Raw genomic sequence first — 21,254 nt, forward strand, 5'->3', positions numbered from 1 at the left:
AATGTAATCAAAGAAACATATTTAGAAGACAGTGAGATAGTACAATGGGTAGTGAGCTTGCTTTGCATGCATCTGACTGGGGTTTGATTCCTGGCACCCCTGATAGTTCCCTAAGTTCTGCCATGAGTGTTCTCTGAGGACAAGAGTAAGCTTTGAGCACAGCCAGATGTAGTCAAAATAACATCAGCCTAAAAGCATGGCAAAGGAAAGGGAGACAAAGTAAAGGAAGAAACATACTCAGTAATAATTGGAGACTTCACATCCCACTTTCAGCAATAGAACAGCTAGATAAAGAAATAAATTACAAATAATACTATAAAATAAATAGATCTGATTGTATGTAGAATATTCTACACAGTGATACAAAATAAACAATTTTTTCAAATACATAAGGTAGTTTCCGATCCATCAGAGGCATCTATCAAGAACCTGATGGTGCAAGCACAGAAGATCAAGTACGACATTATTGGTCTGACCGAAATGAGGAGATATCAATCACATCACGCCATTTTTGACACTGGAGAAGAATTGTTCCTTGGAACATGTGACAACAGAGGCGTTGGGTGTTGGTGTCCTTGTCAACACAAACATGGCCATAAGCATCGATTCATTCGAATGCCTAGCAACCCGAATTGGACGATTACTCTTGAATAGATGTGGCTCACTGCCTGCAGTTTCTATCTTCATCATTAATGCGCCAACCTCCAACTACGATGAAGAAGAAATTGAGAGGTTCTACATGGAACTGGAGATGTTCTATAAAGAAGACCATACCTTCTACAAGATCATTGTTGGTGATTTTAATGCCAAGATAGGTCCGAGAAGGTCGCCTGAAGAACTCCACATTGGGACACATGGCCTAGAATGGAACGATGAGGGTGAGAGACTGTCTGAATTCATCATGTCAACCAAGACCATAGAAGGCTGAATCTAAACGCTGGACATGGAAGTCTTCCGGTGGACAGTTCCACAATGAAATTGACCACATAATATTCAATCGAAGGTTTTGCCTGACCAATGTCGCTGTTGTCCCAAAATTCCAAACGGGATTGGACCACCATCTCCTTTGTGCAAAATTCTACTTCACAGAGCGGGGAGAAAAGTCTGCAAAATTTAAGTCTAACAAGGCACCTCCCAGAATGACTACCAACTGGGAGCTCTTTGGCGCTATTGCAGCAACGTGGGAAGATGCCGTCCTTGACAACATCAACGAGGAATATGATCGACTGGTACAGCACCTCCATGACTGTGCGAAGAATGAGTGGGAAAGCCACAAATAGACGCCTGTCTTTGGAAACTCTCCAGCTCATTCATCAATGTGGTTTGGCGTGAGCCTCAGGCAACCACAAGTTAACATCCGAACTCACAAAGCTGTGCAGAGATGTGATAAAGGAAGACCTCAAAGAGAGAAGAGCAGCAGTGTTGGCCAGTGCAGCAGAAGCCAGGAAAAGTATTCACAACTCTTGCCTGTCCTTCACCAACTACAAGACCAGGATGACTGCCCTCCAATGTCCTGATGGATCTATCACATATTCCAGAAAGGCAATGGAGAGGATTATTCACAACTTCTACTCAGATCTCTTTGACAGCCATGTCCACCTGCCCATGTACCAAATTCCGCAGGATGGATATGTTGTTCCTAACTTTCTCCCTTATGAAATCCGACACACCATTTCATTGGTAAAGACACATACAGCACCTGGTCCAGACAAGGTCAGACCCAAACACCTGAAGAATCTGCCGCCAGTACTCATCAATACACTGGCTCGACTCTTCACATGCTACCTGTCTGAATGCAAGGTTCCATCTCAGTGGAAAACCAGTAGGACCGTTCTGTTGTACAAGAAGAGAGACATCCACGACATCGGCAACTATGGCCCAATCTGCTTACTGTCTCTCGTCTACAAGTTGTTCACTCATGTCATCCTGAATAGAATAGGCAGAACACTAGACGAAGGACAACCATGTGAGCAAGCCGGATTCTGAAGGGGATTCAGCATGATAGACCATATCCACACAGTGACCAAACACATTGAAGTTTCGAGAGAGTTCAAGATGCCACTCTGTCTAACATTCATCAACTTAAAGAAGGCCTTCGATTCTGTTGAGACTGAGGCAGTCATCGAAGCCCTAGCTAAACAGTGCGTTCAAAATCAGTATATCAAAATCCTCCTCGAGCTGTATTGTGGATTCAGCACCAGGATATCACCATTCTACAAGGAAGTAATCATTGATGTAAAGAGAGGGGTGCGGCAGGGTAATACCATTTCACCGAAACTCTTCAGTGCCACCCTCGAGAAAATCATGTGACAACTGGAATGGGAAGGAATGGGAGTGAAGATAGATGGTCGGCAATTACACCATCTCCTCATATATATATACATATATATATAAAACAGTAAACATCTAAAAATATAATAAAAAAGAAAATGGAGTTTTAAATAAAAAACAATACACTTTAAAAATACTAGGAAGGAAAAGAAAACTATACCCAGAGAAAGCAGAATAAAACAATAAGTATAAAGTAAAAATTAGTGAAATGGTTAGAAAAACAAAAGTTAATTAAAGGTACTTCTTTGTAAACATTGCTCAAATATGAAACTAGGACTTTTTTTCATTTTAATTCACGATCACAATAACGAAATCCTGTTGATCACCGATTTCTTGAGCGGGCTCAGTAACCTCTCATTTCGTCCTTTCCCTGAGATCTTAGAAGTCTATCTTGATTGCACTCATCTGTGGAATATAGAATAGTAGAGTAGGAGACTAACACCCAAGAATAGTAGAAATAAGTACCAGGAGGTTGACTCCATGGCTTGGAGGCTGGTCTCTCATTCTGGGCAACTCAGAGAAGGGAACACCAAGTAAAATGTGGTCGGAGGTCATGCGGGGGAGGGGTGACACATGCCGAACGTAGACTAGAGACTGAACACAATGGCCACTCAACACCTTTACTGCAAACCACAACACCTACTCAGAGAGAGAGAACAAAAGGGAATACCCTGCCATAGTGGCAGTGTGGGGTGGGGTGGGGAGATGGGATTGGGGAGGGTGGGAGAGATGCTGGGTTTACTGGTGGTAGAGGATGGGCACTGGTGAAGGGATGGGTTCTCGAACTTTGTATGGGGGAAACATGAGCACAGTAATGTATAATTCATTTCAAAAAAAACATTTAATATGTTTCTAATATCACATGCTAAAATCTACCATTTTGAAATAATGCAACAGTACCTGGTTGATGTTGTACCCTTAATCTTTTTCTCCTTCAGATTCACTAATCCAGTGCACAAATTAGACATAGTTGTTATAGAGGTGAATTACCGTTTTGTATGTATAGTCAAAATAAGAATAAAAATCAGTCAATATAAAAAAAAAAGAAGTCTATCTTGACTTGGCACTCCCAACGATGTCGCACTGGGGGCTCTTTCAAGGTCAGGGGAATGAGATCCAGCTTGTTACTGGATTTAGCATATGCATACACCATGGGAAGCTTGCAAGGCTGTCCCATGTGGGCAGGAAACTCTCAGAAGATTGCCAGTTTCTCCCAAAGGGAGAAAGAAGTAGGCTATAAGATATAGTGTTTCTGGGAGCTTGCTTTTAAGTCTCTGGATGTTGGCCGTTGATGGGATTACACACACCTGGGTTCCTCTGCCAGTACCTTCATGCATGGGGACTGTCCGAATGTGTGGAGAGGGGCCTCATTGTCATCCCGTTGTCCATCGATTTGCTCAAGTGGGTGCCAGTTACATCTCCACTCGTCCCTGTCTCGTGCTAGTGTAGCCTGGTGGTGTACTGGGGCTCTTTCAGGGTCAGGGGAATGAGGACCGTCGTTGTTACTGTTTTTTGGCATATCAAGTATGCCATGGGTAGCTTGCCAGGCTCCAGTTGAAATGAACAGATACCTTGAAGAATGCAAGTTACCAAAACTGACTAAAGAACAAATGAAATATCAGGAAAGGCCTGTATCAAGTAAAGAAACTGAATTAGCAATCAAAAAACACAGCACCCCACAATGAAAATCCTGTGGTTTTACAGGTGAATTCTACTAAATATAAGGATTATTATCACCAAACTTTTATAAACTATTTTTAATGGAAAGTAGAAACATGTCCAAACTTATTCTAAGAAATCAGAAAGGATCTTGTTACCAAAATATGACAAAGACATCAAGAGAAAATAAGAAATTTCTTGACACTATTCCAACAAATTTGGCACTATATAAAAACAATTATGCAGCATAACCAAGTGAAATGTTTCCAGAAATATAAGAAAACTTAACAACTATAATATTGATAATTAATAAAATAATAGAATTAATAGAATAAAGAACTAAATAACATTGTCTCAGAAAAAAATTGCAAAAATTCTACATCATTTCAGGATAAAAATATCCCATAAGTCAAAACTTTGAAGGAATTTATCCAACCTGGTAAAAGGCATTTATGAAAAACCCATAGCTAACATAGTGCTTAATAATAAAATCATTTTTCAAGCTTAATTACATCATAGAATACATTGAATATCTGCAAGTATAGGGTTTTTACATAACAACTTTGAATATTATTCTGAACTTAATGAGAAATCATTAGAGGAGTTTTTAGCAATGGAAGGCCATGGTTTGATATTTTCCTAAAGCACCCTAGCTACCATATCACCATTCATACTGGCAATAGGGAATGAGATGGAAACTGTAATAGTTATTAAACTATAAAAATATTCCAGATTATGAAAATATTTTAGAGAAAAATTTGCTGACTTCGACTAAAGGATATTTGTGGAAACTGAGAAAAATGGGATGTTCAAGAATATTTTTAGAGGTAAAGCCAGCAGGATTTACTAAAACGATATGAAAGTTTATCCTCATATCCTCATATCCATAAGGAAAAGAGAGGAAGATGAATCAATGTTAACCAATATTTTTGGCTTAAGTAACTGGATATATGATGATATTATAATTGGGAAAAGATCCAGTATGGTTAGACTTAGGAAAGACAAGTATAAATTTTATTTGGAGGATATTAATTGGAGATATCTGTTTAGTATTAATAGAAACAAATAAGAACCTGGATATATCATTTGAAGTTCAGTTTATTCAGTATAATTATTTGCAGACCTTTTGTTTAGAGGGGAGGTGGTTTAGTATGTATGGTGGCACCCAGAGGTGCTCAGGGGTTACTCCTGTTTCTGTGCTCAGGGATAACTCCTGGTGGTGCTCAGGACCATATTCGATGCCAGGGATTGAACAGGAGTCACCCACATGCAAGACAAAACCATCGCCCCTGTGCTATCTCTCTAGCTCTAGATGTAAACATTTGGAATCAATGACAAGTATTTCAAGATTTTTTAAAGTCATGGGATTGAATGACGTTGATTACAAAAGCCATTTAGATAGAAAAAAAAGTACTATTAAAATAGAGTCTTTTAGTACTCTTAAATTTAGAACTCAAGCACAGGAGAATATGGAACAAGAAAGAGTAGAAGTGTCGAAGGAAGGTGGGGGTGGTGGTGGGTGAGAGGAACTCCTGGACTGTGGTTGAGGGAAGGGGACACAATGGTGGAGGAAGTAGCATAGTGTATGGATCAAGCCCTGCCACTGACAATATTGTAAATTATGATGCTTTGGAAAAGGGGAAAAAAGTGTTCTGAGGAAAAAACCTTTTTAAATAAGTATAGTGAAAAAGGGTGTGAGGATGAGTTTTATTGTAGACTATGAGAAGACAAAAGAGAAATGACAAAATGGCATTAATATGAAGAATCTAATATGAAGCTATTATTAGGGACTCTAACAAATGCAAAATCAGGGAAATTATGGGGGATAGATGCCTCACTGAGGTAGGTTAAGAGAGTATATGAGTTGAAGAAGGGCTGCATCCCTAGGTACCTCTTTGAAGAAAATAATTTTCTGAAGTATAGCAGAAATGGAACCACAACTCAAAAGACACATAAATCTGAGGGTCAGATGATTATAGCAACTAAGCGACTGGAAAATCCCTGTAACATGCTGGAGATCTTTAACCAGGTTGTCTTTTTTAAATCACCTTAAGATTCACCATTACAAATATATTCATGGTTGGGTTTCAGTCATACAATTTCCATCATCCATACCTCCACCAGTGTACATTTACTACCACCAATGTCTTCAGTTTGTCTCCTTCCATCTCCCCCCTGCCCCAGCCTGCCTCTATGTCAGACACTTTTCTTCCTTCTCTCCTCTCTCTCCTTTTGGACATTATGGTTTGCAATACAGGTACAGAAATGTAATTGTGTTTGTTCCTTTACCGACTTTCGGCACACAGATAATATACAGAGTGATCCTTTCTACCTATCATTGTCCTAGTGATCTCTTCTCTATCCCAGCTACCTTCTCCATAAGCACTTGAGGCAGGCTTCCAACCATGGATCAATAAATTGCTGTATCTCATCATGGAGACATTAAGTCCTTATATGAGAAATTACTAAAATGTTGCTATAGATTAAGCCTTCTGTGTTTACGTTTTGTTAATTGAGATTGGTCGACTTTTCCCATTCAGTTTACTACTACTGGTTTATCCATATAGTAGTAGTGTGGTTTACCTGCATTTGAGATGTCAAGAGTTTCAGAATTCTTATTGTAAAGATACAGCTGTAGTAGATTTTTACTGGGTGGTAGCTTTGGGGTGTAGATGTGACTGAGGGTGTTCAGAAATGAGGGAAGTGAGGAGAGTTAGCCCATCCTGACTCTAAGAAAGCCTGGAGATCTCAGTCACAAATACCATATACCTGAATTTTCACAGGTTGTCTTTTGACCTAATCCAAGCCACATAATCTATAAAAAAGAGAAGGATATAACGTCACTAGTAGTTTGGTAACTGTCATGGGATAAACTAAGGGATAATCTTGTTTAATTGCTTACATTTTCCTGAAAAATATAAGATAAGCTTATAGTGACTAGTAAGGGTAGGGGAGACATTTGGTAAGGTGAGTTTTGAAGGGAAGGAAGAAAAAAATTACTTAGAATTGCTAAAGACAATATTCAATGTTCAGACATGTTAAGTGTTCATTTGAGATTTGTGACACAATTTGAAAAGAGACCAGAATGGGGGCTGGAATTATAGCCCAGTGGGGAGGGCATTTGCCTTGCACGCAGCCAACCTGGGTTCAATCCCCAGCATCCCATATGGTCCCCTGAGCACCACCAGGAGTGATTTCTGAGTGCATTCCAGGAGTAACCCCTGAGCATCGCCAGGTGTGACCGAAGGAGAAAACAAAACACGAAACATGCATGCTTTAAAAAATGAGTGAGCGAGAGCAAGCGAGAGAGGGAGAGAGGGAGAGGGAGAGAGAGAGAGAGAGAGAGAGAGAGAGAGAGAGAGAGAGAGAGAGAGAGAGAGAGAGAGACCTTGTGTGCAGCTATTTTTTTTGTTTGTTTTTGTTTTTGTTTTGTTCTTTTCTAAGTCATCTGAGCTATTCAGATGCCAACAAAGCATATGCAGACAGACAATATTAACCCAGGCATGACTTTGAAGCCAGCTCCAGCCAAAAGAAGTGGAGAATTAAGGGTATTCACAAGAGCATGTTTAAGTGAGTAGAGACAGAAACAGTGAAATACAGTATTTGAAAAAAAAGTTTCTGTCTCTTCTCTGACATAAAGATGAGCTTTCTTATGCAAGATTTGGCTAGATATTCTTAACTTCTACTTGTATTACAGCCTATAAATTATTTTGAGCCCATAAGTGTCACTGTCACTGTCACTGTCATCTGGTTGCTCATCGATTTGTTCGAGCGGGCACCAATAACGTCTCTCAGTGTGAGACTTATTGTTACTGGTTTTTGTCATATCCAATACACCACGGGTAGCTTGCCAGGCTCTGTTGTGCGGGCGAGATACTCTCGGTAGCTTGCCGGGCTCTCCAAGAAGAGTGGAGGAATCGAACACGGGTCAGCAGTGTGAAAGGCGAACGCTCTACTGCTGTGCTATCGCTCCAGCCCCCCATAAGTGTATCAGTATTAAATAATTCCATGATAACTGGTAGCACATTATTTGTAAATAACCATTTATGTAATGCCTATGTGTTTTTTTCTGCAAACCTTCAAATATTTCTTGCCAGGTAGGCAAAAACCAGTACATATTTGTTAAATAAGCTCTTTCAAAATAGACTTTTTGGTAAATTTCTCTTCGCACAGTTTTTCATTTTATTTGTCTTCAAAGCTTATTTCATTTGATCTCAGGCTGTTATCACTTTGCCCAAGACAAACTGGGATTTTAAAGATAAAATTTTGCTTTGGAAATTGTTACGTGCCATTTTCCTTCCTGTCCATATTTTGAGCTGAAATCCTGAAAATGAAATCTGAAACCCGATTTTAGACTCCATGAATTTCTAATCCTAAATTCTTCCTGAATTGTGAAGTGGAAAATTAAATCATTTTTGTTGGAAAATTCCCTGTTCAATGGGTTCAGATCAGCACTCAGATGATGTCAGCAAATGTTACATTTTTTTTCAATTATGAAACAAATTATGAGGCACTAGCTAACCGCAGCCAGTCATTAAATAAAGCTATTTTTACTGATATGTTGTTGTCCTGCCAGAAAACACAGGTGTTTTGTTTTTAAAGAATTTTTAAAACATTGCTTTGAGAAAATATCACATTAACAATCCTTCAGCATAAGCAATATAGTTGCATTAATAAGAAAGTGCTTTTTGTAGAAATTTGTGTGACAAGGATAGAAATTGTATTTTCATATATAATATAAAGAATTGCTTTATATTCAATTAAATGAAATATTTGGGTTATGATATATGAAGACAGTGATATATGACCAGGCATATTTAAACACATCAGTAAACGGTGTCTTTAGAGTTGAATGAAAGATGCTTTATAAATATGAATTACCATTATTACTGAAAACTAACTTTCTTGAGCTGAGAATTTCAAAGAATGTTGTTTTCATTGATCTTATAATGATTCCTAAGGGTTTCAGTTCATGGTGTTAAAATGATGACATACATTTGTGAATATCAAATACGTACTTCTTAATTAAATAGGTAATGCTGTACCTTCACTAGAAGGTAGTTTCTTGAAGGATAAATGAGCATAAAACATTTTAATTTCGCCAATTGTCTTAATAATATTTTTAATCATTTTGAATTTTCATTAATATTTTTATGCTTTTCTCACCCTTTCAATCTACTGTCTTCCACGCACATATTCTCTAAATCAAATGAAGCAGCTGCTTTCAGTTGATTCATCTGAGGAATTTGATTAGCTCATCCAAACTATGACATCTTGAGTCATGCATTAATGGCATGTTTATGGAATGAAGTAGTTTTCTGTTTCAAATGGCTTGTTTGTGTGTAAGAGAAATTATAAATATCACATGCCTATTATCTTTGAATTAAAAACTAGTATAACAATCAACTTTGAAGCCGGATTTAAACTGTAAGAAGAACAAAGAATCTATTTTATAGCATATTTTAACAAATTGTTGCTGGAAATCAATCACAGCATACAAATGGTAAAAAATGCATTTTAAGCATACTCTAATTTGATTTCCAAGACCTAGATTGCCCAGGCATTATTTCAAATTTCCTAAATGGTATTTTTCCATAATAAACTACAGCATATTTCTCTAGAATTATTCCATAAAATAATTATAGATATCTAATTTTTAATATTGACATATACTAAGATTAGTCATCAATTTCTCAAGACTATATTCAAAGACTATTTTAATCAATAGCACATTCAGAATTTCACAAATTATTTTCAAAGTATAGACTCCATCTACAGTACACATTTTTAAATATATTGAAAGGTTTTAAGTTATTTGTGAAATAACTACTATCCACTCAGAATCAAATGATTCTGTAAAAGTCTGGTAGAATAAATTTTTATTCATCTAAATATTAGGGATGGTGTATAAAATGGGAAAGTTAAGATTAGGAAACAGAATTAATACTATGGTGATATGTGTGTATGTATATATGTAATTTATACATAATTGTCCCACATACTTTTATTTTTTTTTAAGTTTAGAGTAGGTATTTTTTTGGCAGGGACACACATGTCAATGCTCAGGAGTTACTGCCTGGTTCAGAACTCAGTGCTTGGAGCACCATACCAGATGTCAGGGATTGAACTCAGGTTTGCATGAAAAGGCAAATGACCTACCTCCTGTACTATTGCTCCTCCCCTAACTTTTTAAAGTTTAAATGTAGAAAATCCTGATATCAGGAATACCAAGGGATATGCGATTCTGCTTTATTAGTGGTTAAAGTTATTTAAATGACTGTAGCACTAGTATCACTGAATTGTAAGAAACTACTGTGAATTCTGGTAGTTTCCCAAAATAAGATCACTGTATCATTGTCATCTCGTTGTTCATCAATTTGCTCCAGTAGGCACCAGTAACATCTCCATTGTGAGACTTGCTATTACTGGTTTTGGCATATCAAATATGCCACAGGTAGCTTGCCAGGCTCTGCCATGTGGGCGGGATTCTTCGTAGCTTGCCAGGTTCTCCAAAAGGGATGGAGGAATCAAACCTGGGTCGGGGGCATGCAAGGCAAATGCCCTACCTGCTATGCTATCACTCCAGTCCATATAAATGACTAGTAAAACAAAAATTTTATTTTGAAATATATCATTAAAATAATACACTATATTTATACACAATTAAGCTCTCAAATAATTTCTATGTTTAGGTCAGTGATTTAAATTTATTTCCCAGTATGTAAAATCCAGCATCGTAGCTTTCAATAACATCAGTATATGTGACAAGTTTCCTAAGGTGAAAAGGTATACAAAATTGAGTTGGAGAGATGTCAAAGGACTGAAAATATTTTCTGTATGCAAGAGGTCCAGATTTGATTCCCAACATCACCTGGTACCCAGAACATTACCAGGATAAACCCAAACACAGAGGTTGAGTAGCTTCCTAGCACCACCATTACTGTCCCGTTGCTCATCGATTTGCTCGAGCGGGCACCAGTAACGTCTCTATCATGAAACTTGATGCTACTGTTCTTGGCATATAGAATATGCCATGGGTAGCTTGCCAGGCTCTGCCATGGTAGCGAGATACTCTCGGTAGCTTGCTGGGCTCTCTGAGAGGGGCGGAGGAATCGAACCCAGGTTGGCCATGTGTAAGGCAAAAATGCCCTAGCCACTAGGCTATCGCTCCATATGTGTCCAGAAAATAAAATCAGAAAGAAACTTAAAATTTTTTGCCCATGATTCCTAAAACTTTGTTCCTATATATAGTCTTCAAGGGGCTGGGGAGATATTACAGTGAGTGGGGTGTTTGCCTTGCACACAGCTCATCCTGTTTCAATGCCCAGCATTCCATATGGTCCTTTGAGCCTACCATGAGTGATCCCTGAGCACGACTGTGTGTGGCCCCAAAACAAAAATAAATGAAAAGGAACTTATAATGGAAAGGCTATAAAATTCGCAAAAGATCTATCAAGACTATCAACTTTATGAGTCTCTGAGCCAGAAGACAACAGAGGGATGCAGAGCAAAAACCCAGTAATCTGAACATCCCACCAAGAGTACTCTATTATCAAGGTAGATTATTGTTCATATTTGAGCCTCATGATCAGGCAATAGTTTAGGGAATTCAGAGCCTTACAACAAATTTTGCAACTGGTTTACACTCGAGGAGGAAAGTGAGCTCTCTGGTGGGTGTGGCGTTTTAATAATGTATGCATGTAAACATTAAAGGAGCTTTTTTATTTTTGACAATTGAAAACATTTTTAATCACCATGGATTACAGAAATACAGTTATTCATTATTAAGTTTAAGGCATACAGTGTTCTTTCACCACTGCCCACTTTCTTCCACCAATGTCTCCAGTTTCCCTCCCGCCTCCCAGTTTGCCTCTAGAGCAGGCACCTATCCCTCCATCTCTCCCACTAGTTTATCTCTCCCCCTTCAATCCAGTGGCATGCTTCCTACTGAAAGCAGTTCTCATACTCTTGATCCCTACTGTCCTTTGGGCTTTGTGACTCCCTTAGGAAGTTTCTTTTTTATATATCCCACATATGAGACATATCATTCTTCTTTACCCTTTCAGAGCAAAGAATAATTCCTGATCACTGCTGGGTGTGGCTCAACCAAATATGAACAATAATCTACCTGGATAATAGAGTACTCTTGGTGAAATGTTCAGTTCACTGGGTTTTTCCTCTAACTTTATTCAACATGATACTCTCCAGATTCATCCATGTAGCAGAAAATTTCATGACATTATATTTTCTTACAGGTAAGTAGTATTCCATTGTGTAGATGTACCATAGTTTCTTTATCAAGTCATCTGATCTTAGATACTTGGATTGTTTCCAAATTTGGGCTATTGTAACTGGTCAAATGATCATAGGAGTACTGATGCTTTTTCTGGATTGTGCTTTGGACTCTAGGGGTATATTCTGAGGAGCGGGATTGCTGGGTTGTATGGAAGTTCAACTGCTTGTTTTTTGAGTGAAGCCCATATCGACTTTCAAAAAAGCTGGATCAGTTGACATTCCCATCAACAGTGAATAAGGATCTTTTTAACCACACATCCTTGCCAACATCAGTTCTTGGTGTTTTGTTTTGTTTTGTGATGAGTGCTAATCTTCCAGTGTAAGATGGTACCTCATTGTTGTTCTGGTTTATATTTCTCGATAATTAGTGATGTAGAGCATTTTTTATGTGCCTCTTGGTTACTTGTATTTATTTATTCATTTTTTGCTTTTTGGGTCATACCTGGCTCTGCACAGGGGTTGCTCCTGGCTCTGCACTCAGGAATCACTCCTGGCGATGCTCAAGGGACCATATGGGATGCTGGGAATCAAACCCAGGTCGGCCGAGTGCAAGGCAAACGCCCTACCCGCTGTGCTATTGCTCCAGCCCCACTTGTATTTATTTTTTAAGGAAGTTTCTGTTTGTCTTTTATCCCCATTTTTGGATGAGATTAGATGTTTTATCTTGTAGAGTTCTGTAAGTACTTTATATATTTTGGATATGAATCCTTTATTAGATGAGTGGGGGGCAAAAAAGGTTTTTCCAGTCTGATGACTGTCTTTGTATTCTGGTCATCATTTCTTTTGAGGTGCAAAAACTTCTTGATTTGATTTAGTTCCATTTGTTTATCATTGCTTCCATTTGTGTGGTCAGTGGTGTTTCATCCTTTAAGATGCCTCTAGCTTCAGTGTTGGAGAGTTCTGCCAATATTTCCCTCTATGTACCTTGTTAAAACACAAGACAGGGGTCCGATAGTACAGCAGATTAGTTGCTTGCCTTGCATGCAGCGGATCTGAGGATCAGAGTTTGATCTCCGGCATCCCATATGATCTCCTGAGTCCACCAGGAGTGATTCCTGAGTTCCAAGCCACCAGGAGTAACCCCTGAGCATCAAATGGTATGGCCCCCAAAAAACAAAATAAAACAAGACAAGACATTATTGTAGCTATCAATATCAATTCCAAAACAGTTGCCTTTAAATTGTTGAAAAATACATATGCAATTCAATTAAATTGTTTCCAATAGATTTAAATTATCAAATTAATCACAGAATCACCCATTTATTTGAAAGAGTAAAGCAGGAATGTTTTCAGTTAACTTAGCTAATTTATTTTTAAGTTCAGAATGATGGTATCTCAAAAACATGGATGTATCCATGGTGATAAAATGCTATTTTTGTTTTGATCAGTGTTGAAAAGGAAACCACTGACATTTCTTTTGCATTTACCTCTGTGTGTGTACACACAAATAAAGCACATATACACAAAACCAATGGAAATGCTCCTTAAGCATTTATGAGTTAATCACAAAATTTGACTGAGTAATAATTATAAATATTTCCCCCCAGATTGGGAGGTGGGTTGGACCACACTCAGCAGTGCTCAGGGATTATTCTTTGCTCTGCACTCAGGGATTGCTCCGACTGGGTTCTGGAGACCATATGTGGTGCTGGTTTCCCCCAGATTTAAAAAATATGTTCTCTAATGAAGCAGAAATAAAGTTGCATGTTATCAAGTGTTCTTTTCTGATAAAGCAAGCAACCACTATAAATGTTTATTTACTTATTCAAAGTTATATGTTATAGATTGGACAAACAAGCCCTGTAAGTCCTTCAAAACAATCAAGCCAGAGAGATAGTACAGCAGTTAATGCTCGTAGTTTACACATGGCTAATTCAGGTTTATCACCCAGCACACCATCTGATCCCCTGAGTACCACCACAAGTGATCCCTGAGTGCAGAGTCAGGAGCACCACCTGAGCATCAACGGATGTGGTCCGAAAAGCAAAAATAAAAAACCCAAATAAACACATCAAGTATGATTTTCTTAAGGATTATCTCATTACCATCACATTAATAAATTGAAATTGCTAGATACATAATTTGTATAAATATAAATCCATAACCATATGTTAGGAATGAAAACAACATTGATCTTCATGTTCTGCCCAAAATGCCAAATTAATTTTTGTCAAAAGAATAAATCATAATTTGAGATATCATAGATTCCAGCACCAAGTCTATCTTACCTGAATCTTTCCACATAGTGAGTTAACTATCTACTCACAATTAAAATCTTTGTCCCTTAGCTTGTCAGCAGCAGCACTTTTTTTCTTGGTTTGTTGTGATTAGATTCGTTCATAGGTAAAGACGTTCTCTTTTTTTATACTACTAGTATCTTTTTTTTAATTTTAACCAAATCTTTGAGAATTTAGAAATGCTTCAATTCTCCAGTCAGCTCATATTCATATTAATATCTATACATTCTGTCCACTTGGGAATTATTCCACCTTCTTATTCATACTATCTTATTCTTTTTCTATCACTAAACCTTCAGACTCTGCCTCTTTGTCTTTTTTTTCTCCCTTCCCACTTTTTGCAATGTCATTTTATCCAACGCCATTTTTTAGTTCAGAGTTCAAATGCTCTTATTTTTTACTGCCTCTGAGCTGCCCCAGTTGACCACATCTCCGATCCAGAGAGCATGATGCTTCATTTTCTTTTTCATTTTGATGTTACTGCACAGGAGAAGATTAGGCTTAAACAGTATGGCCCTGACATCTGGAAAAGGAAGGTACGAGGGCTTCGTTTGGTCTCCACAATGTCTCTCCCTTATACTCCTAAACGTTCCATATTGGCAAATCACTGGTAGTCACAACAGAGAGGATTCAATCTTTGTCCACACACAAGCTGAATGGAATTCTCACAGGACAAATATTCCTCATATTTGCGGGACCAGTGATAAGGGCACATTTTCCAGAGTATCTTGTCCATGAGAACTGTCTGGTATCTTTGACACTGGCTTCCACAAAGAAAGCCTTCCTCATTTGTCCTCATCCACAGGTTTAGCTGTTTACTGGTTTTCTCTCTGATTGAAGGAAGGAAGATGCCAAGGGTTGCATAAGGGGCACCACTGATTGAACAAACGATGGAGCCATTATCTATATTTCAAACCCACACAGAACTACTCTCCTTTACTAATCAGCACATTTTTTTAAAATTTATTTTATTGAATCACCATGTGGAAAATTACAATGCTTTCAGGCTTAAGTCTTAGTCATGCAATGCTGAAACAACCATCCCTTCACCAGTGCCCATATCCCACCACCGAAAAAAAAAAAACACAGTAGGCCTCCCATCCCGCCCCCCCCACAACCCCCCCTTATAACTGATAAATTTCACTTTACTTTCTATTTACTTTGGTTACATTCAATATTTCAACACAATCCTCACCATTATTGTTGGGAACACCCCTCTAGAGTCAGATCTGTTGTGAAGGGAAATGAGGTTTTGGATTTCTGTACTTTAAAAACTAAGTCCAGGGAGATTTCTTCCGGATATTGGATCATTGCAAGCTTGTAAATCCCGTCTGTGGTCGTCATAATATGGCGTCTCCACGCCCTTCATCCCCGGGAAGGGACAGGCGAGAAAGAGAAATACCTTTCCCCTCCTGGGCGGGCATGGGGTCGCGGCTTGGTTCTCTGGCTAATCAGCACATTTTTTGCTAAAAATTTCCCAACAGAGAAGACTGTGTTAAGAAAGGCTCAGGGAATTTTTTTTCCTGTCATTGATTTGTTTTATGAAGGAATTGTTAGTGGAATAAGGGCAAGAGAACTTCTGACTTTACATGAAACATATTTATAAATAGGCATTTATAGGTTGTATATAATAAGTTAGCTGCAGGCTAAAGCTTGATGTAAATAGTTGTTCTTTCCAGCACATACGCCATTCTTTCCACACTAAAATCCCTCCACATGGCAGGTATTGGTAGTTTACTACTGTGTAAGAAGTTCAGAAAGAGATATGTTGGGCCTCAATTAGGGCAATATGTTATCTAATTACCTTTACACTGATGAATTCTCTCGTGTATGCAGATACTTTTTTTTTAAAAGCATTTTTATCTACTTTTGTATGCTCATAAAACTAACTGGAGCTCAGTTTGGACAAAGCGCAAAAAAGAAAAATTTTAAAAATTAGCACTGTCTATAGCACTGTCGGTAGCACTGTCGTCCTGTTGTTCATCAATTTGCTCTAGCAGGCACCAGTAACATCTTCATTGTGAGACTTGTTGTTACTGTGTTTGGCATATCGAATACACCACGGGTAGCTTGCCAGGTTCTGCTGTGCGGGCAGGATACTCTTGGTAGCTTGCCGGGCTCTCTGAGAGGGATGGAGGAATCGAACCCGGGTCGGCCATGTGCAAAGCAAATGCCCTACCCACTGTGCTATCTAAAGTAAATAAAATGAGAAAAAAACATGTTATTTCACTTCACAAAGATATGTTAAGGGTATTTCTTTTTAGTCATAAAAAACGAGAAAAAATTCCTACACCTAAAATTATATTAAATTATTTATACATTTCTTTTCGATTTAGCACTACAATATTCACAGGATATTATTAAGAAAGAATTACAAATCAGAACTGTTTTTGTTTCTCAATATATGGACACAGTGTTTGAACATACACACTATTACATTTTGGTGGCAGCTTTATAAAAGCTCAATACATGGCATGAATTTGAAGTTTACAATTTTGTAAACTTCAGTTGTCCTATGAAATACCTAAGCTAATAGTGCATAATCCTGATGACTATTAATATTGAGAATCTGTTTATGTTCTTAACTAATCTATTGGGACAATTTTCTCCAAAACATGCTTTAAGGAGGAATCATCACCTCTTCTAAGTACTCACCACCACTTTCTAAAAGACCAGAGATACCAAGGTCTGGACAATTATACTACTTTATTCCTCAGGGACTGTATTTATAGTACAGTGGGTAGGCTACTTGCCTTGCACATGGCTGACCCAGATTCAATCACCAGTACCACATATTGTCCCCAAGGAGTGAATTCTGAGCACAGAATCAGGAGTAATTCTTTACATAGCAAGGTATAGCCCCCAAACTAAAGATAAGTGAATAAAAAGAAATATTTCCTCTTTCAGAAGTTGTGACATGGGTCTCTGATCACTCATAATCATAGCTCTCAAAGTGTTTTCTTCCTCGAACCTCTTGGGCCACTGTAGTTCATTCTCAGTCCGGTCCTCTCTCAGCAGGTGGTATACTTCTATGGCTTGGAGGAAGTCTCATGTACACTCCCTACACTCTTTACAGCATATCTCCTTCACCCCTACTCCCCATGCCTTATGTAAGAAAAATGCTTACACTTCCTTTTTCTAGTTCTCACACTCTCTCTCATACTCTGGATTTTTCCTCTCCAAATCTGCAGGCCTCTTCTATAGACAACTTTATTTCTTTCTGCATTTTTATCCTTACATAATAATTAACTGACTTCCCAATTTAATGCTGATTGTTTCCTATCTATTAATATTTTTAAAATCCACTTATTTTTGTGTTGTTTAACACAATGATGTCAATGCTGCAATTTGTGTCAATTAAGCCATATTGAAGCATGAATCACTGGTGGTACATTCCAGCACCAATATGTTTGATAAAACTTCACAGCAAAACTTCCAGATAATACAGTCCCCTGACACCACCACCTTCTTCCACTCCTGTTCATGCCATAATCACTATACCTTACTAGACCATATTTTGCTAAAAATTACCTAAGATCAAAGTTACTGGACACATTCCTTAACCTTGTTACTATTTGTCATTGTATCTGCTTTTGATTCTCCTGAGTAACTCTCTTTATTCAGTTTCTGGTCAACATATTTTCCCTGGTTCTCCCCCTCCCTCCTTAGCCACTAAGTCTCCTGAGAGGTTCAGTTGGTCATATTCTATCTGATGACTTTTGTTTCTCCCTTTTTTAAATTAAATTAATTTATTTATTTATACATAATTACAAAGCTGTTCACAATTGGGTTTCAGTCATACAACGTTCCAACACATTTCCTTCACCAATGTCGTTTCCCACCACGAGTGTCCCAGTTTCCCTCCTCCCCCCACCCTCCTCTGTAACAAGCACTTTTCTTCTCTCTCTCTCTCTATCTCTCTCTCTCACTCTCTCTCACTGTCTTTCTTTTCTTTGGGCATTATGGTTTGAAATTCAGGAACTGAAAGGTTATGATGTTTTCCAATGACTATTAATATTTATTAGTTATCCCTACACTAGCACATGACAGGGACAACGAATGGAGGTGTTACTTGCGCTCGCTCAAGCAAATCGAAGATCAACGGGATAACAAGTGACAAGTTATCCCTAAAAGTTCTGTCTTAAATTTTCATCATCCTTCTACTTGTTTTTCCCAGGGAATTTCCTCTACATATATAGCTTCAGGTGTCACCTGTGACTTCTCAATCTACATTTCTACTTTGGACTTTATTATGGAGCTTAAACCTATAATTCAAGTGCTCATTGACAATATCTATATGTTAGCTACTTAAGTAGTTTAAATCCCACAAATATTTTTTCCTGTTTTGTTTTTGTTTGGGAGACACACCCAGTAGTTCTCAGAACTTACTCCTGGCTCTCCACTCGAGGATCATTCCTTGTGGGGTCAAAGGATAATATATCATGCTGGGGGTTGAATCTGGTGAGCTGAGTGCAAGGAGAGTGCCCTGCTGCTGTACTATCCTCCCCACCCCCAATCCCAAATCCCATCTTCTCAGTATTGTGCATTTTCACTCTCCGACTTCTGTCTCCCCACCACATCTCTTCTTCGTCCTAGGTAGACTTATATTGTCTAGGACAAACAAGAATATTGGAAAACACTTCTCACTCTTATTTCCAGTTGGCTCTGTGGCCTTACCTTTTAAACGCTGAATCTGTATCATCCTTGTCCTCATTGCTTTACTTCAAGTCTTCTATATCACTTTCCTACATTTTTTCAATAGCTATTGAAGCAGCTGAAATTGCTCAATAGGATTATCATCTGTTCCAATTTCTCCTTGTCTGCCTTTCTAAACAAATAGAAGGTAGAAAACAAAAGAATTAATTTTCCAAGTCTTTTATTGTTCAGGTACTAGAGGCAACTTAGATTCCTATAATCATCTGTGCCCTGTCAGATTTGATTTTACAATGGAACTACATGGAGAGATGAGTAGAACATAAGACTACGTTTGCTGAAAATATATAGCAGTTATAGCTTAATTCTGATAGTAGCTTCTTATTCCCAGATCACAGCTAAGGAATGTGTCCCTGGGCCAAAAGCCATCACTAAGGCAATTTCTATTATCCGTGCTTAAATTTTATATAATCCAATGTCTTTCTTTGCTTTATACTTCAAGAGAATTAAACAAACCCTTGCATTGCCTCTACATGCCACTGTCTTTTACTACCCAGTCTCTGTTCATGATATTACTTCTGGAATGCTTTTCCTCTCCACCCTTTTCTTTTGGCTAGATTACTCTAGATGGGAACTTTGTACACAATAAAGTATTTAAGAAGTTGTCAGAAACTATGATATGTAAATTAATTGTGTCCTGAATTTATAAAAATATTTCTAACATTTCTCCTAAATATTCTATTTCTGTTGCAATTTTTAAAAATAATAAAACATAACACCCCAGATGATCAGTTCTTTATATATATATATTTAAAACTTTGTGAATAAATAATGAATTTCCAGTAGCTGATTTCCTATAACTAATTACCATCTGTTATCATTTCTTCTCTTAAAAACATAAATTTACTCAGGGGCCAGAAAGATAGTACAGCAGGTTAGCACTTATCTTGCATGCAGCTGATCCAGGTTCAATCCCTAGCATCTCAGGGTGGAGAGCTAGTACAGACGTTAAAGTGTTTGCCTTCACATGGCCAATCCACCGCACTGCATACAATTCCCAAAGCACTGTCAAGGGTGACACATAGGACAGAGCCAGGAGTTAGCCCTAAACACTGCTGGTGGCCTAACACCTCACCCAAATTTATGCTTTTAAATTCCATTCTCTGTCTCAAATTCCTAAAAGTGAACCAAAAATAACTGTCTCTGAGTAATACCCAGTTTTCTCCATGGTCCATTTTTCATAATATTCATGATAACCTTTCTTATTACATAGAAAGAAGAAAAACATTTAATGGCTGTTTTCAGAAAAGTATAGTGTAAGTATTCCATCCAATCCTTATAGTGATGAACTACAACAATCTATTTTTGTAAAGAGCTAGCTCTCTTAAGATTATGATATGGCCTCTGTTATATGTACAATTAAAATTGACTTTTTCCTTGAATATGACATTAATTCTAGAAAGAACACTATGGTAACTCCATTACCTAATGAAAAGAGAAAATAGAACCCTAAAAAGAAATAACTTTCCTTTAATGGTCTATTATATTCATAACAGAGTTGTATCCCTGAACACAAATATAAGTATTGTTTTCACTATTTCTCAATGTCTTTCTCAATATTCCCAGTATTGATTAATAGTCTTAAATAGCTAGTTTTTAATTAATCTTGAAGAAATGAAAAACTATACAGAATATAAGCAAACACATAATGAAACATATTTAAAACCTATAAACCATGTTAATATTTTCACATAACTAATTATTCTATTGAGACTGGAACAATAGTACAGTGGGTAGGGCATTTGCCTTGCATGCACTAGACCCCAGGTTCGATTCCTCTGTCCCTCTCAGAGAGCGTGGCAAGCTACCGAGAGTATCCCACCCCCATGGCAGAGACTGGCAAGCCACCCATGGCATATTCGATATGCCAAACACAGTAACAACAAGTCTTACAATGGAATGTTCCTGGTGCCCGTTCAAGCAAATCGATGAACAATGGGATGACAGTGCTATGACAGTGCTACATTTATTCTATCATAGATTAGCAAAGAACAATCCCTGAAGAATTAGTACATAACA

General features: G+C 37.9%; 1 pseudogene; it reads left to right on the plus strand.

Moving 5' to 3' along the window:
* The window catches only part of LOC129402384 (uncharacterized), an 87,160-nt pseudogene extending 68,326 nt beyond the window's left edge, over positions 1-18,834 (plus strand).
* Positions 18,835-21,254: the final 2,420 nt, after the last annotated feature.

This window comes from Sorex araneus, chromosome 1, assembly GCF_027595985.1.
Source record: "Sorex araneus isolate mSorAra2 chromosome 1, mSorAra2.pri, whole genome shotgun sequence".
Classification (NCBI taxonomy): domain Eukaryota; kingdom Metazoa; phylum Chordata; class Mammalia; order Eulipotyphla; family Soricidae; genus Sorex; species Sorex araneus.